Source organism: Fusarium musae, chromosome 11, assembly GCF_019915245.1.
Source record: "Fusarium musae strain F31 chromosome 11, whole genome shotgun sequence".
Lineage (NCBI taxonomy): Eukaryota > Fungi > Ascomycota > Sordariomycetes > Hypocreales > Nectriaceae > Fusarium > Fusarium musae.
This window is the reverse complement of record NC_058397.1, coordinates 1,363,828-1,378,335: the sequence shown is the minus strand read 5'-3', so window position 1 is coordinate 1,378,335 and position 14,508 is coordinate 1,363,828.

Genomic DNA, 14,508 nt, shown 5'->3' with positions numbered 1-14,508 from the left:
CCTTACTTATTAAGCTCTAGGATTTATTCTTTAGTTTTTACAGTTCTTATATTAAAATCTGCTTATTAACTAATAGTATCTGTATATTTATTATTAGTGCCTTTATAATATACTATTATAAAGTTAAATTTATATAGGTATTTAATATAGTATAATTATTATCTATTTAGCTCTTAAGTAGTTATAAAGTAAGTTATATTTTTATAATTAGTAAATACCTTTATAGGGTACTTACTTCCTTTAAGATAGTATTTAAATTCCTTAAAATAGTTAATAATAGCTAGAAATTCTTTATTATAGATAGGATAGTTAAGTTTTACTTTATATATTTTATAAAAATAGAAAGTAATAAAGTATAATATATTATTATTATCGTATTATTTAATTTATTTTCCTAAAGTAAAGTTAAAAGTATTAGTTTTAAGTTTAACTTACTGCTTTAGGTTAAATATAACTAGAACTAGTTTATTAGTAATAGCTTATTTAAGCTATTTAAAAGCTTTTTAAGCCTTATTATTTTAATTAAAGGTTTAATCTTTCTTTATAATTTCTATAAGTAATATAGTAATTTTACTAAAGTTTTTAATAAATTATTAATAGTAGTTAGTAAATCCTAAAAAGGATTAGGTTTCTTTTATTAAAGTAAGCGTTTTCTATTTAGTAATTACTATAATTTTTTATTTATTTATTTTAATTTTATTATATAAGAATTTATATCTTAAGTATATTACTTATAACTAGTAGAAATAACTTTTTATAAGTTTAATAAGTATATTAATATTTTATAGTACTTTTAAAACCTTATAGATATATTCTATATACTCTTTTTCTATATTAAAGAAAATAAAGATATTATCTAGGTAGTAAACTATAAAGATATTAAGGTACTTTTAAAATATATTTATAATTATATATTAAAATACTATAGGTATATTAGTTAAGCTAAAAAGTATTACTAAATATTTAAATAATTTATATTTTATTTTAAAAGCTATTTTTTATTTATTACTTTCTTTAATTTAAATAAGGTTATATATAGATTTAAGATTAAAAGCTATAAACTATTTTTTACTAAATAGTTAATCTTTAAATTTAGTTATTAATAGTAATAGTATCTTATTTTTATTAATAATTTTATTAAGTTATTAATAATTTACTATAAGTTTTAGTTTATTTAAGTTAGGTTTTAATATAAATATAACTAGATATCTAGCTAAGGATTTAAATAGTCTAATATATCCCTTTTATAGTATATTATTTAGCTATTCTTTAAGTATATTAAGCTTATCTTAAGATAGATTATAAATAGGGAAGAATTTTAGGTTCTTTTTATTTTTTAGTATAATTTTAATATTATAATTTATATATTAAGGTAACTTTATATTAAGTTCTTCTTAAAATAGTTTCTTATAGATATAATACTAAATAAGTATATTTTTAAGTTATTTATTAAATTCTTTTTTAATAATCTATTTTATCTTTTAAAGATTATAGTCTAGTTATTTAAACTGTTTTTTAAAAGTTACTATTATTTATCTAATATATTTTATTTTACTTTTATAGTACTTATATTATATTTTTTTTAAAATAGGTAATACTTTATTACTCCTAATTTTATTACTCTCTTTAGTTAAAGTTTAAGATTTTATATTATTATTATTTAAATTATTTTTATTATCTAAAGGGTAATCTTTATAGTTTACTTAGCTAGTTCTTTAATTAAATTATAAGTTATAGCATTTTAATTATAAATATCTAAGTATTAAGTTATATCTACTAATAGGGATAATATTAAAGTTAATTCTTTAATTCCTTTTATTTATAAATACCTTAAAGTAATTAATCTTTTATATTATTTATTTATTATTATAATTATAAGTTTTTCCTTTTTTATTTATTATAGTATAAGGTTTTTCCTTAACTTTTTATAATAGCCTAAGGTTATTTATTATATTAAGGGAAATATAATTTATATTAGCTTTACTATCTATAAGTATACTTAGCTACTTACCTTTAATTCTAACTTTTAGTTTAAAGTAGGTTTATTAACTATTTTTAGTAATTATTTTTAAAGCTTTTATAAGAAGTTTATTCCTTTTTATTTTATTACTTATCTAGTATTTTATTATAGATAGTATTATTTTTTTCCTATTTAAAGGTAGTTATAGCTATATTTATTATTATAGTAGTTAATATTACTTAAGTATTTATATTAATAAGCTAATTTACTTTAGTATTTAGCTTTTATTTATTTAATTTATTTATTTAATATAATATCTTTATTAGTTAATTATACTAATTTTCTTTTATTTAAGGTTTTACTTTATACTCTTTTTAACTAGTTAATTTTTATAATAGTTTTATAAAGTTCCTTATTTAAGGCTTTTTCTTTATAATCTTTTTTATTATAAACTTTTAGCTTTTATTAAGCTATATAATATAAGTTTTAGATATAGTTTAAGGCTTATTTTCTTACTTTAAGGTTTATTATAAATTTTATTACTTAAGTTTTTTTATATTTTTTAGTAAGTTAGTATCTTAGGGTATTAATAATTAGGTAAAGTCTCTATTCTTTATACTCCCTAGTCTATATTAAGAAATAATTATTTATTTCTTTTTTTTATTTATATTATTAGTAATAGTATTATATATAGAATATCTATAATATCTATTAATAGTTTAGATAGTCTAAGTACTTTTAAAAGTCTGCTTTTATCTAGATTTATTTTTCTAAAGTAATTAAGTTTTTTATTTTATTTCTTATATATAATTAGATATAGATATTATTATCTTATTTTATAATAGCTTTTTATCTTATAAGTTTAGTATACTTAAATACTCTATTATATTATATATAGTTTCCTTCTTTATTATACTATAGTTTAATATCTATATTTTAAATAATATAGTCTACTTATCTTTTAATTTTCTTAGCTTTAAGATCTTAAGCTACTCTTAAAGCTAATATATAATTAGGGTTATTATAATATTAATTTAGTTATCTTAATATAGTTCTAACTAAGATCTTATTTACTACTAAGTATAAATTATATTAAATAGTATTTCCTTATATTTTTATAGGTATTTCTAATTTATTAAATATTTATACTAGTATATTATTAAGTTTTTAGTTAAATTTTAGTATATTAGGTTTATTATTTAAGTTAAGGTTAACTTCCTTTCCTTTTTTAACTATATAGATATTTTTATTTTTTCCTTTTACTTAAGGTACTTTAGGTATTAGTATTTATTTAAGTTTTTTATTTTATTTATTTCTTTTTTTTTTACTATTTTTAATAAAAGGTATTTCTAAAGTTAGGGCTAAGTATCTTAAGATAGGTTAATCTTTAAAGTCTATTTAGGGATAATATTTATTAAGTATTTTTTCTTTATTAAGAAATAAATTATATACTTATATATAATTAGTTAATCCTAACTTATTATATCTTAATCTAGTTATATTAATAATATAAATAGCTATTTAAAGTTCTTCCTTTTTACTAATATTATTAATATATTTCTTTCTTTTAAGTATAAGTTTATATTTTTAGTTAGTTTTAATAAGGTTTTTATATTTCTAATTATAATATCCTTTCTTATTATAGTTTTAGTAAATAATTTTAAATTTATCCTTTTTAGTTATTTTAATAGTTATAAATCTTAGTTTAGTTTTATATTAAGTATTAACTTATTTAGTTTTTTTTTAATTAGTATAATACTATAGTTTATTATTATTTTAAGGCTTATTTTAAGAGTTATAAGTTTTTTATTAAAAAAGTAAAAATATCTCTATAGTAATATATAAAGTATAGCTAATAAGGTCTTATAATAAGAATAATATAATATAATACTTATTTTTTAATATATTATATATAAAGCATTATATATAATACTAAAAAAATATAATAACTTTAAAAGTAAGTTTTAAGGTTATATAATACTACTGCCTTTAACTTTATAATTTAATTAAATAAGTAGCCTTAATTTATAAATATAAAAAGATATTTCCCCTAGCTTTAGTAAGTTAAATGCCTTCTTTATTATTACCTAGTTAAGGTAATTAATACTAAGGCTTTAACCTTAAAGGCCTAATTCTAAATAAGCTAAAGATTATAAAAACTAATATAAGATATAATACTATATAATTAATATTAATAATAGCTATAACTATCTAATTAAGGTAATTAATACCTATATATCTAGCCTTTTAATTAAAATCTATAGCCTTAAGCTTAATATTATATTAATCCTTTAATCTTTCTTAAGGTATTATAAAATTATAAGAAAATACCTATTATATATTAATAAACTATTAATAATATAATAAGTTAATCTTATAATCTTTAGTTACTAAGTATAGCTACTTAATATTAATAGAAATAGAGCTAAAAATAAAGCCTTTAGTAACTATATTATAGATTAGATATATATATTAAAGGACTTAGTAAATTACCTAAAATAGGGTTAATGCTTATTAAGGTAATAGTAGGCCTTTATTAATAGTATTATATTAGGTAGTAGTAATAGTTAATATTAGCTATAGTTTATAGAGTTAAGATATATAGTTATAGTAGTTAAATTATAGATATAAATATTATATTATAGGAATTAAGGGCTATTATAGTATAAAGGAGGGGAAGTAAGAGGTAAAAAGGTAAATTAAGAAATAAAGGTTTTAGTATTAAGGGAAAAACTGTAAATATTAGTAGGCTAAAGCTAGCTTAGTGGGTTAGTAATAGATTAGATCAGGTTATAAGGTAATATAAAGTAGTATAAGGAATATAAATTAAGGGTAAATATAGCTAATAAATACTTAGGATAAGTTTTTTATATAAATTATCTATTATTAATTTTAATAACTATATTAATATATTTTACTAAGGTTTTTAGTTAGTTTTTTTTCTAGAATTTAGCTTATACTAGTTTTTTAAATATATTAAAGAAAAATAATATTAGTATATTTTAGTCCTAAGGTAGTTTACTTATAAGTTTTAAAAACTTAACTCTTAAGATAGAAGCTAATTTTATTTATTTAAAGGCTTTAATTTATCTTTTTACTTATTTTTTTTTATTAATAGTTCTAAAAGCTATTTTAAGTACTTTTTTTATTTTATATTATCTATTTAGTTTAAAAAGCAGTACAGTTCTTAGCTATAAGTAAATTAGTAAATTATTTATATAATTATTTATAATAAGTTTAAACTATTTTATAGTAGTCTTAGTAAGTTTTCTAGCTATATATATTACCTTAGCAGTATTATTATAAAACTAGTTTAAATAGTAAGTAATAAAGGCTTTACTTTAAGTAAGGAATATAAGTAGCTTATTAAAGGTATTATTAAATAGCTTAAGTAAGTTAGGCTTAAGGATTTTACTAGGGTCTCTCCTATTACTAGTAGATATTATTAAGTTATATATTTCCTATTAAGTAGTAGTATTATTCTATTACTATTATTACTAAAGTGCTATAGTTTTTTTTAATATCTAGTGTATCTTATTTAGCTTATTAGTAATAGTCTTAAGCTATTCTTAAAGTTATTTAACTTTTTTATTATTATCTTAAGATAAGTTATTTATATTTTTTATATTTTAGTTAGTTAAGGGATAGTTTACTAGACTAGTATTAATAGGTATAATAAGCTAATATCCCTAAAGGTTAATAATGCCTTACTAGTAAATAGGATTAATATTTATAGATATTATATTTATATTACTTAGTATTATATAATATAGTCTAAATAAAAGCTATTAATATATAATAATTAAGTCTAATTATATTAAATTAAGCTATACTTAGGTTTATTATTAGCAGATTATATAAAGTATAATACTAAGCTTATTAAGTATTATATCTTTTAATAGTAAATTTAATATATATTAAGCTTAATTAATATAAAGAAGTTTTATTAATAGCTAGTAAGCTAGAATCTATAGAAGTGCTAAATAAGTATTTTTATATACTAGCTATTATAATATATTAGTATATTAAGGTTTAAGGACTAAGATATTTAAATATTAGTCTTAGACTGTAATAGTAGATCCTTAGTCCTAGTATAATTAGTATTTTTATTATAGATTAAGATAGAAGTTATTAGTCTTTTAGTAATTAGTAAGAAAATATAAATAATATATAATATAACTGCTAGGGTTATAATATTAGTTTTATTTAAAGTTTACTATATATATTTTTTAAATCTTTACTTTTAATTATTATTATAAAGTTAATAATTTTAGTTTCTTATATATTATAATATACTTTTAGTATATAGTTAAAGTTAATATTTAATAGTATAAATCTAGTATTTTTATTATAAGTAGTATTATAAGCTAATTAAGTATATAGTAACTTTTTAACTTAATTATTTTATTTATAGTTAATATAATATTATAAGTACTATTTTATTACTTAGTTTATTTATTTTATTTATTTATTTATTTAAGGTCTAAATACTATTATAAGTTTATAATTAACTCTTAAGTAAGCTATTAATACTTATTAGAACTTACTAGTAAATATTATACTTTTATTAATAAGGATCTTTTTAAGTAGTTTTTATTTTTATATTATTTTATTATAAAAAATATAAGCTATTTTCTTAGTATTTATATCTTTTTTATAAAGTATATAAATTAAAAATTTTATAAGTCTTTTAATAATAATTATAATATTATTATAGAAAATTTTAATTAAAGGTTTTTTTAATAATAGTAATTTAATAATAAAGTCTATTATAATTAAGCTTTATAATACTTTTATTACTAGTAGTAATTATAGTTCTTTATAAAGCTTATATTTTTATACTTTTATTTTAATATAAATATTATATTACTTAATTACTTTTTTTACTATAGGTTATTTAACTTAATATTTATATTATAAAAGTCTTTTTAAGGTTTTAGTAATCTTTTAGTATTTATATACTAGGTATTTATAGAATTCCTATATAAATTCTTTAAGATTACCTAGTATTTCTTTAGTAATTACTATTTATATCTATCCTAATACCTATTCCTTTACTTTTTTAATACTAGTATTATAGTCTAATCTATAGCTAATTATATTTACTTTATTATTCTTTAATCTTTTTTTATAAATAATTATAAAGTTAAATTTATATAAGTATTTTATATAATATAATTATTATTTATTAAGTTTATATATTATTATAAAATAAGAGATATTTTAATAATTAATATAAATATTAACTTAATATTTATTTCTTATAAAGTAATACTTAAATTCTTTAAAGTAATTAATAATTATTAAGAATTTTTTATTATAAACTAAATAATTAAATTTTATTTTATATAACTTATATAAGTAAAATATAATAAAATATAGCTTTTTTATATTATCTTATTAACTTATTTACCCTTTTAATATAAAATTTAATATATCTATTTCTAGTTTAATTTCTTTTTTTAAATTAAATATAATTAAAACTAGTTTATTAATTATTATAGCCTTAAGTTAATTAAAGGCTTTTTATATCTTATTATTTTATTTAAATTTCTTATTTTCTTTTATAAGTTCTATTAGTAAATTAGTAATCTTACTAAACCTTTTAATAAATTATTAATAATAATTAGTTACTTTTAAAAAGGCTTATATTTCTTTAATATTATAAAGTTCTTTTTATTTTAATATTACTATAATTTTCTTTAGTTTTATTTTAATTTTATTTAATAAAATAATATATTTTAAAAAGTCTACTTTTATAATATAAAAGTAACTCTTTTTTAATTTAATTAATAGTTTAGTATTTTATAGTATTTTTAAAACTTTATAAATATATTTTATATATTTTTTTTTATTATTTAAAAAGATTAATATATTATTTAAGTAATATATTATAAAAATATTAAAGTACTATTAAAATATATTATTAATTATTTATTAAAATATTATAAATATATTAATAAAATTAAAAAGTATTACTATATATTTAAATAGTTTAAATTAAGTCTTAAATACTATTTTTTACTTATTTCTTTTCTTAATATAAATAAGGTTATATATTCCTTTAAAGTCTAAAGCTATAAAGATCTTTTTATTTTATAGCTAATCCTTTAATTCTATAATAAATAAAAGTAAGGTTTAGTTTTTAATAGTATATATATTAACCTATTTATAGTTAATAATTAGTCTTTCCTTTTTATTTTTCTTTAATATAAAGAATATTACTAATACTATTAATAAGCTAGATTTTTTAATATAACCCTTTTTTAATATCTTATTAATATATTCTTTTTAAACTTATAATTTTCTTTAATTAAGTATATAAAGCTTTTAAAATAGTAAGTTATTATTTATAAAATTAATTTTATAATTCTATTTATTATATTTAAAAATTCTTATTTTTAATTTTTCTTTAAATAATTTATTATAGATTTAATATTATTTTAAAATATTTTTAAATCTATTTTAACTTAACTTTATATTTATTTTTTCTTTTTTTAAGTCTTATTATTTAAAGATATTTAGGATTTTTATTTTATTTTTTATACCTTTTTTATATTTATATTATATTCTTTTTAAAAATAATAAATACTTTATTTTATACTTACTTATATTATTTTCTTTAATTAAGGTTTAAGATCTCTTATTATTTATTATAATTATTTCTTTTTTACTATTAGAATTACTAAAGAATATAACCTAGCCTATCTTTTAATTAATAAGTAAATTTTTTTATATAAGTTATAGTATACTTAAAATAATATATATATCCTTTTTTAAAAATATAATATTAAAATCTATTTATTAGCTTTATCTTTTAATAATTATTTTAAAATAATTAGTTTTTTAATTTATAATATTATTATTATAATTAAAAAGCTATCTTTTTATATTAATTAGTAAATAAAGTAATAATTTCTTTTTTTAAAGTAATTATAATTCTATAATTATTTTTAAGTTAATAAAGTTCTTTTTTACTTTATAATTACTTTAAGTATTTAGCTATTTTTTTTTAATTTAAATTTATAATACTAGGCTATTTATTAAGTTTACTATATATAATACTTTTAATATATTTATTATTTTAAGTTATTTTTATTTTTATTTTTAGCCTATTTATAGCCTAGTTATAAATAGTATATAGCTTTTTTTAAAGTATTTTTATAAGCCTTTTTATATTTATTATTATAATATCTTTTACTATTAATATAATTATTTATAAATTTATTATTAAATAGTTATTATTAAAAGTATTTTTTTAATTTTTTTAATTATTTAAAGTTTATATTTTATTAATTTAAATTTACTTTCTTTATATATTAAAACTCTCTCTTTATTATAGTAAAGTATTATAATTTATAGTCTTTTTTTTTATAATTAAGTTTTTAATAATATTTATTATTATTACTTAACTTACTAATTAGTATTTTTAGGTTTTTTATAAAGTATTTAAGTACTTATTTATAAGTTCTTTTTTACTATTTTTTATATTTTTTTATTTTTTATTAATCTTTTTTATTTATATAAAAAGCCTAATTTTTAATTCTTTTTTTTTTTAAGTATAATTTATTTACTTTTTATTATTTTTAAAGTTTTTTTATATTTTTTAAATTAATATTATTAACTAATAATATTTCTTTTAAATATATATATTTCCTTTAAGTAGTTTCTTTAAACTTTTTTTTATATTTTTTTAATTATATATTAAGATTATTTAATTCTATTAAGTAGATTTCTATTTTTATAAATTTATTAATAATAAGCTATATTAAGCTATAGTTCTAGTACTTTAAGGTTATTATATTATATAAAAAGTAAGTACTTTTCTATTTCCTTTTTAAAGTATAGGTTATTATTAAAGGTCTTAGAAATTATAACTAAAAAGCAATTATTATTAAATTTCTCTTATTTATATATATTATATTAGTAGTTTTTATATAAAACTTATAAAATATTTTAGTATTATTTATATATTAGTAGTATTTATATATTATCTTAAAAATTAAACTCTTTTTTTTTATATTATAGGTTTATAGTATTATTAATATAATATACTTTAATTAATATTAAGCTAATTATATTAATATCTTTATATTTTTTAGCCTCTTATATATAAAAGTCTTTATAGCTTAGATATATTTTTCTAGTCTTATTTCCTTTATAAAGTAATTTATACTTTTTAATTTATTTTTATTAGATTTCCTTATCCCTATAGTAAAGGTATTATATTACTTATTTAACTATACTTCCTTTATATTTTATATTTTAATTATTTTTATATTATTAAATATAAAGTTAGTCTTTAGCTTTATATTCTCTTTTTTATACTTTTTTTATAATTTAAAATATAGTTCTTATTAAGATATTATTAATAGTTTATAAGGTTTTTTTTTACTTATCTTTTTTAAAGGTAATTAGGCTTTTTTATTTTATTATTTTTAAAATTTATAGTTTTATAAGTTTTTCTTTTTTCTATTTTTTATAGATTTTTTATTACTTTTTTTTTTTCTTTTTCTTATAAGCTAGGTTTTTTCTTATTTCTTTATAATATTTATTTAACTTAATTTTATATAATATTAGAATTTAAAGTATATTTTTTACTTTAGTATCTTTATATATAAGGAATTAATTTTATAGTTTTTTAATAAAGCCTTTTTTATTTAAGTTTTACCTATCTTTTAATATATTATTTTTATATAAAGTAGTAGTTTCTACTATATTATATATATTTTATATTATTCCTAGTATTTAAGTTCTTTAAGCTATTTAAGGTTTTTATTATTAAGTTAGTTTTAAGGCTTACTTACTTTAATTAGGGTTTTTTTATTTTTATAGTTCTAGGTATTATTATATTATATATTTAAGTTAATTATAATTATAATACTTATATTTAAATATATTTTATAGCTTATATTAATTATTACCTAGCTAAGTAGTTTTTAAGGATATAAGTCTTACTTAAGTCCTATATAAAGTATTATTTTATTAATTCTAGTTTTAAGAGTTATTTTAATATTTATTATTATATTAATTATTAAGGTAATATAAGTTAATATTATCTTCCTATTTATAATTAGCTTTCTCTTTTTTATATTTATACTATTATTTATTAATCTTAATTACTTTAGTAATATATATAGTTAAGTCTTTAAGTCTATCTTTTTTATATAATTTATTTTTAATTTTATTTTTTAATTCTTTATAATAGTATTTTATAAAGGTATTATTATCTTATTTAACTCTAGATACTAATATTTAGAACTTAGTAAAGTAAATAGTATAAGATATAGTTTATTTAAGTACTTAAATCTAGGCTATAGCTTATCTTTTTTTATTAATTACTTTAAAATTCTCTTTTAAGGCTATTTTAAAGTTAATCTAGTTAGTAAAGATATTTTAGGTCTTTTATTTTTAATTATTTTTCTTTTTATTCTTTAGGAAATCTTTTATAATAAGGTCTTATTAATCTTTAGTATTTCTTTAAATTAAAAGTAAAATATATAAGATTTTCTTTATTAATATATCTAGTTAATTTAAAAATAAATAAAAGTAAGCTTTTATTTAAGTAAGAAATAGAATTATATCTGCTACTTTACTAATAAATAGTTCTAGTTTAAGAGGTTTAAGGGCTTCTTTAATATTATATTTATATATTCTGCTATTACTAGTATTAGTAAGTATAGCATTTTACTAGGCATTAAGCTATACTTATAGTATTATAACCTAACACATTCTAAGGCATATATAAGCATACCCTACCTTTTTCTCCTAATTAAGAACTACCTACCTTATATAAGTTAAGTATATACTATTTAACTTATAGAACTAACTATTATAAATAAGTTAAACCTACCTTATTTAACTTATATAATAAGATAAATAGAGTTAAATAGATCCTATTTAACTTATATATTACCTAAGTATATATATATACTTATTTAGTAATAAATAAAACCTAGCTTACTAGCTATTAATAAGACTTCTTTACCTTAATAAGCCTAACTTATATTATTAACTATTAAGAGATATAATACTTTAATATACTTAATATAATACTTTATATATTTTATAAATATAAACTTAATATAGACTAGTTTACTTATTTAAAAACCCTAACTATTATATATTAATAGCTCTTATTTAAACTATACTATATTTATATTAAGTAATATTATACTATTAAGATATCTAATAGTACTAGCCTAGCACCTCCCTATACTAAAGAACTACCTAATATAATAGAAATAATAGCTAAAATCTATTAATTATAAAATACTATTTATAATCTATAAAATTAAATTAATAACTAGAAAACTCCCCTAGTACTTAATAATAATATTAACTCTTAAAAAAAAAGAGATATTAAGAAAGCCCTTAAGCTACTTAAGCTAGAGCTATTTAAAGGATAAGCTATAAATATAATCCTATTTCTTATTTAAATAAAAAGATACTTTTATATATTCCTAACTAAGCTAAATACTATTACTAAGAAAATACTTTTTATTATATTACTTATTTAAAGAAATATTAAAAACTAGTTTAAACTTATCTTTAGGGATTTCTTAAAAAATATAGAGATTATATAAAATTAAGAAACTTAAAATATCTTTATTAATTAAAATAATTTTAAAAATATACTTAAAAATAACTTTAAAGTAATTAATAAAAAACAATAAGTAGCTACTAAAATAATAATACTTAAGTAAACCTACTTATATATTACTTACTTTACTAAATTCTAATAACTTACCTTTAAAACCTAGTAAAATAATAAAGCCTTTATAGAAATTTACTATAAAAAACTAAAAAAAGAAATTAAAAATAAACTATATAAAGTAGACTAACTAGATAATATTATAGAATATATTATAATAGTAATTAAAATTAATAAAAAATAATATAAATATAAAAAAGAGAAAGTAAGTAAAATAAAAAGAGAGAATAACTATAACTTATATTACTTTAACTAATAATATAATAACTAAAGTAACTCTTAAAGCTAAAGATAATAATAAAATAATTACTATAATAATACTTTATATAAAATATATTTAAGACTTATATCTTTAAAAGCTATATAACTTAGTAATAGCTAATATAAGCTATAAAATATATCTAAATATAAGTACTATAACTATAATTAGATAGGATATATAATATAGTAATACTTAGAATTATAGAAATTAAGAAACCTAAACTAAGGTAAGCAGGTCCTAGGATTAATCTAATAATAAGAACCTTAAATAGCCTAGAGAATATAAATACTAAGTATAATATAAAACCTATATAATATATTAATAACTATATTACTTAAAAATAAAGAAATACCTAAATAGTAACTATACTTAGAAAGCTTAGTTAAATAACTATATAACCTATTTAAAACCCTAAAAAAAGCTATTAAAGATATAATTAAAGGAAACTATATAAATAACTTAAGAAGTAAGGATTACTAAAAATAGTAATAAAAATACTATAAAAATAAGAAATTATAATAGTAAACTAATACTAAATATTATAAAAAAAAAATTAAAATATAAAAAAAGCTAGGCTAGAATAAAAAGTAAAAAAACTAAAAAAAATATAAGCCTTAAAGATAATAAAATAAAAAAGCCTAGCTACTTTTAAAAAAGATAAGTAAAAAGAAACTTTATAAACTATTAATAATATTTTAATAAAAACTATATTTTAAGCTATAAAAAAGGTATAAAAAATAAAATATAAAGCTAGAAATTAACTCTATACTTAATAATAAAAAAATAACTAAAATATAAAATATAAAAAAAGTATAGTTAAATAAGTAATATAATACTTTTACTATAAGGATAAAGAAGTTTAATAAAAATAGACTAAAGAATATAAATTACTTTATAAAAGAAATAGGATTAAAAAAATATATTTAAGCTATAAAGACTTCTATATATAAAGAGCTAGGGAATATAAAAATACTAATATAATTAGCTTAGTATTAGTTAAAGTATATTATATTAATAATACTATAAACTTATAATATAAAGAAAAAGAGTTTAATTTTTAAAATAATATATAAATACTATTAATATATAAATAATACTAAAATATTTTATAAGTTTTATATAAAAACTACTAATATAATATATATAAATAAGAAAAACTTAATAATAATTATTTTTTAATTATAATTCTTAAAACCCTTAATAATAACCTATACTTTAAAGAAAAAATAAAAAAATACTTACCTTTTATATAATATAATAATCTTAAAATATTAAAACTATAGTTTAGTATAGCTTATTATTAATAAGTCTATAAAAATAAAGATTTACTTAATAGAATTAAATAATCCTAATATATAATTAAAAAAGTAAAAAGAGAGTTTAAAAAAACTACTTAAAGAAAATATATATATTTAAAAAAGATATTATTAATTAATAATACTAGTTTAAAAAGTATAAAAGAACTTTAAAAATAATAAAAAGTAAATAAATTATACTTAAAAAAAGAAAAAACTAAGAATTAAGCTTTTTATATAAATAAAAAATATTAGTAAGAAATAAAAAAATATAAAA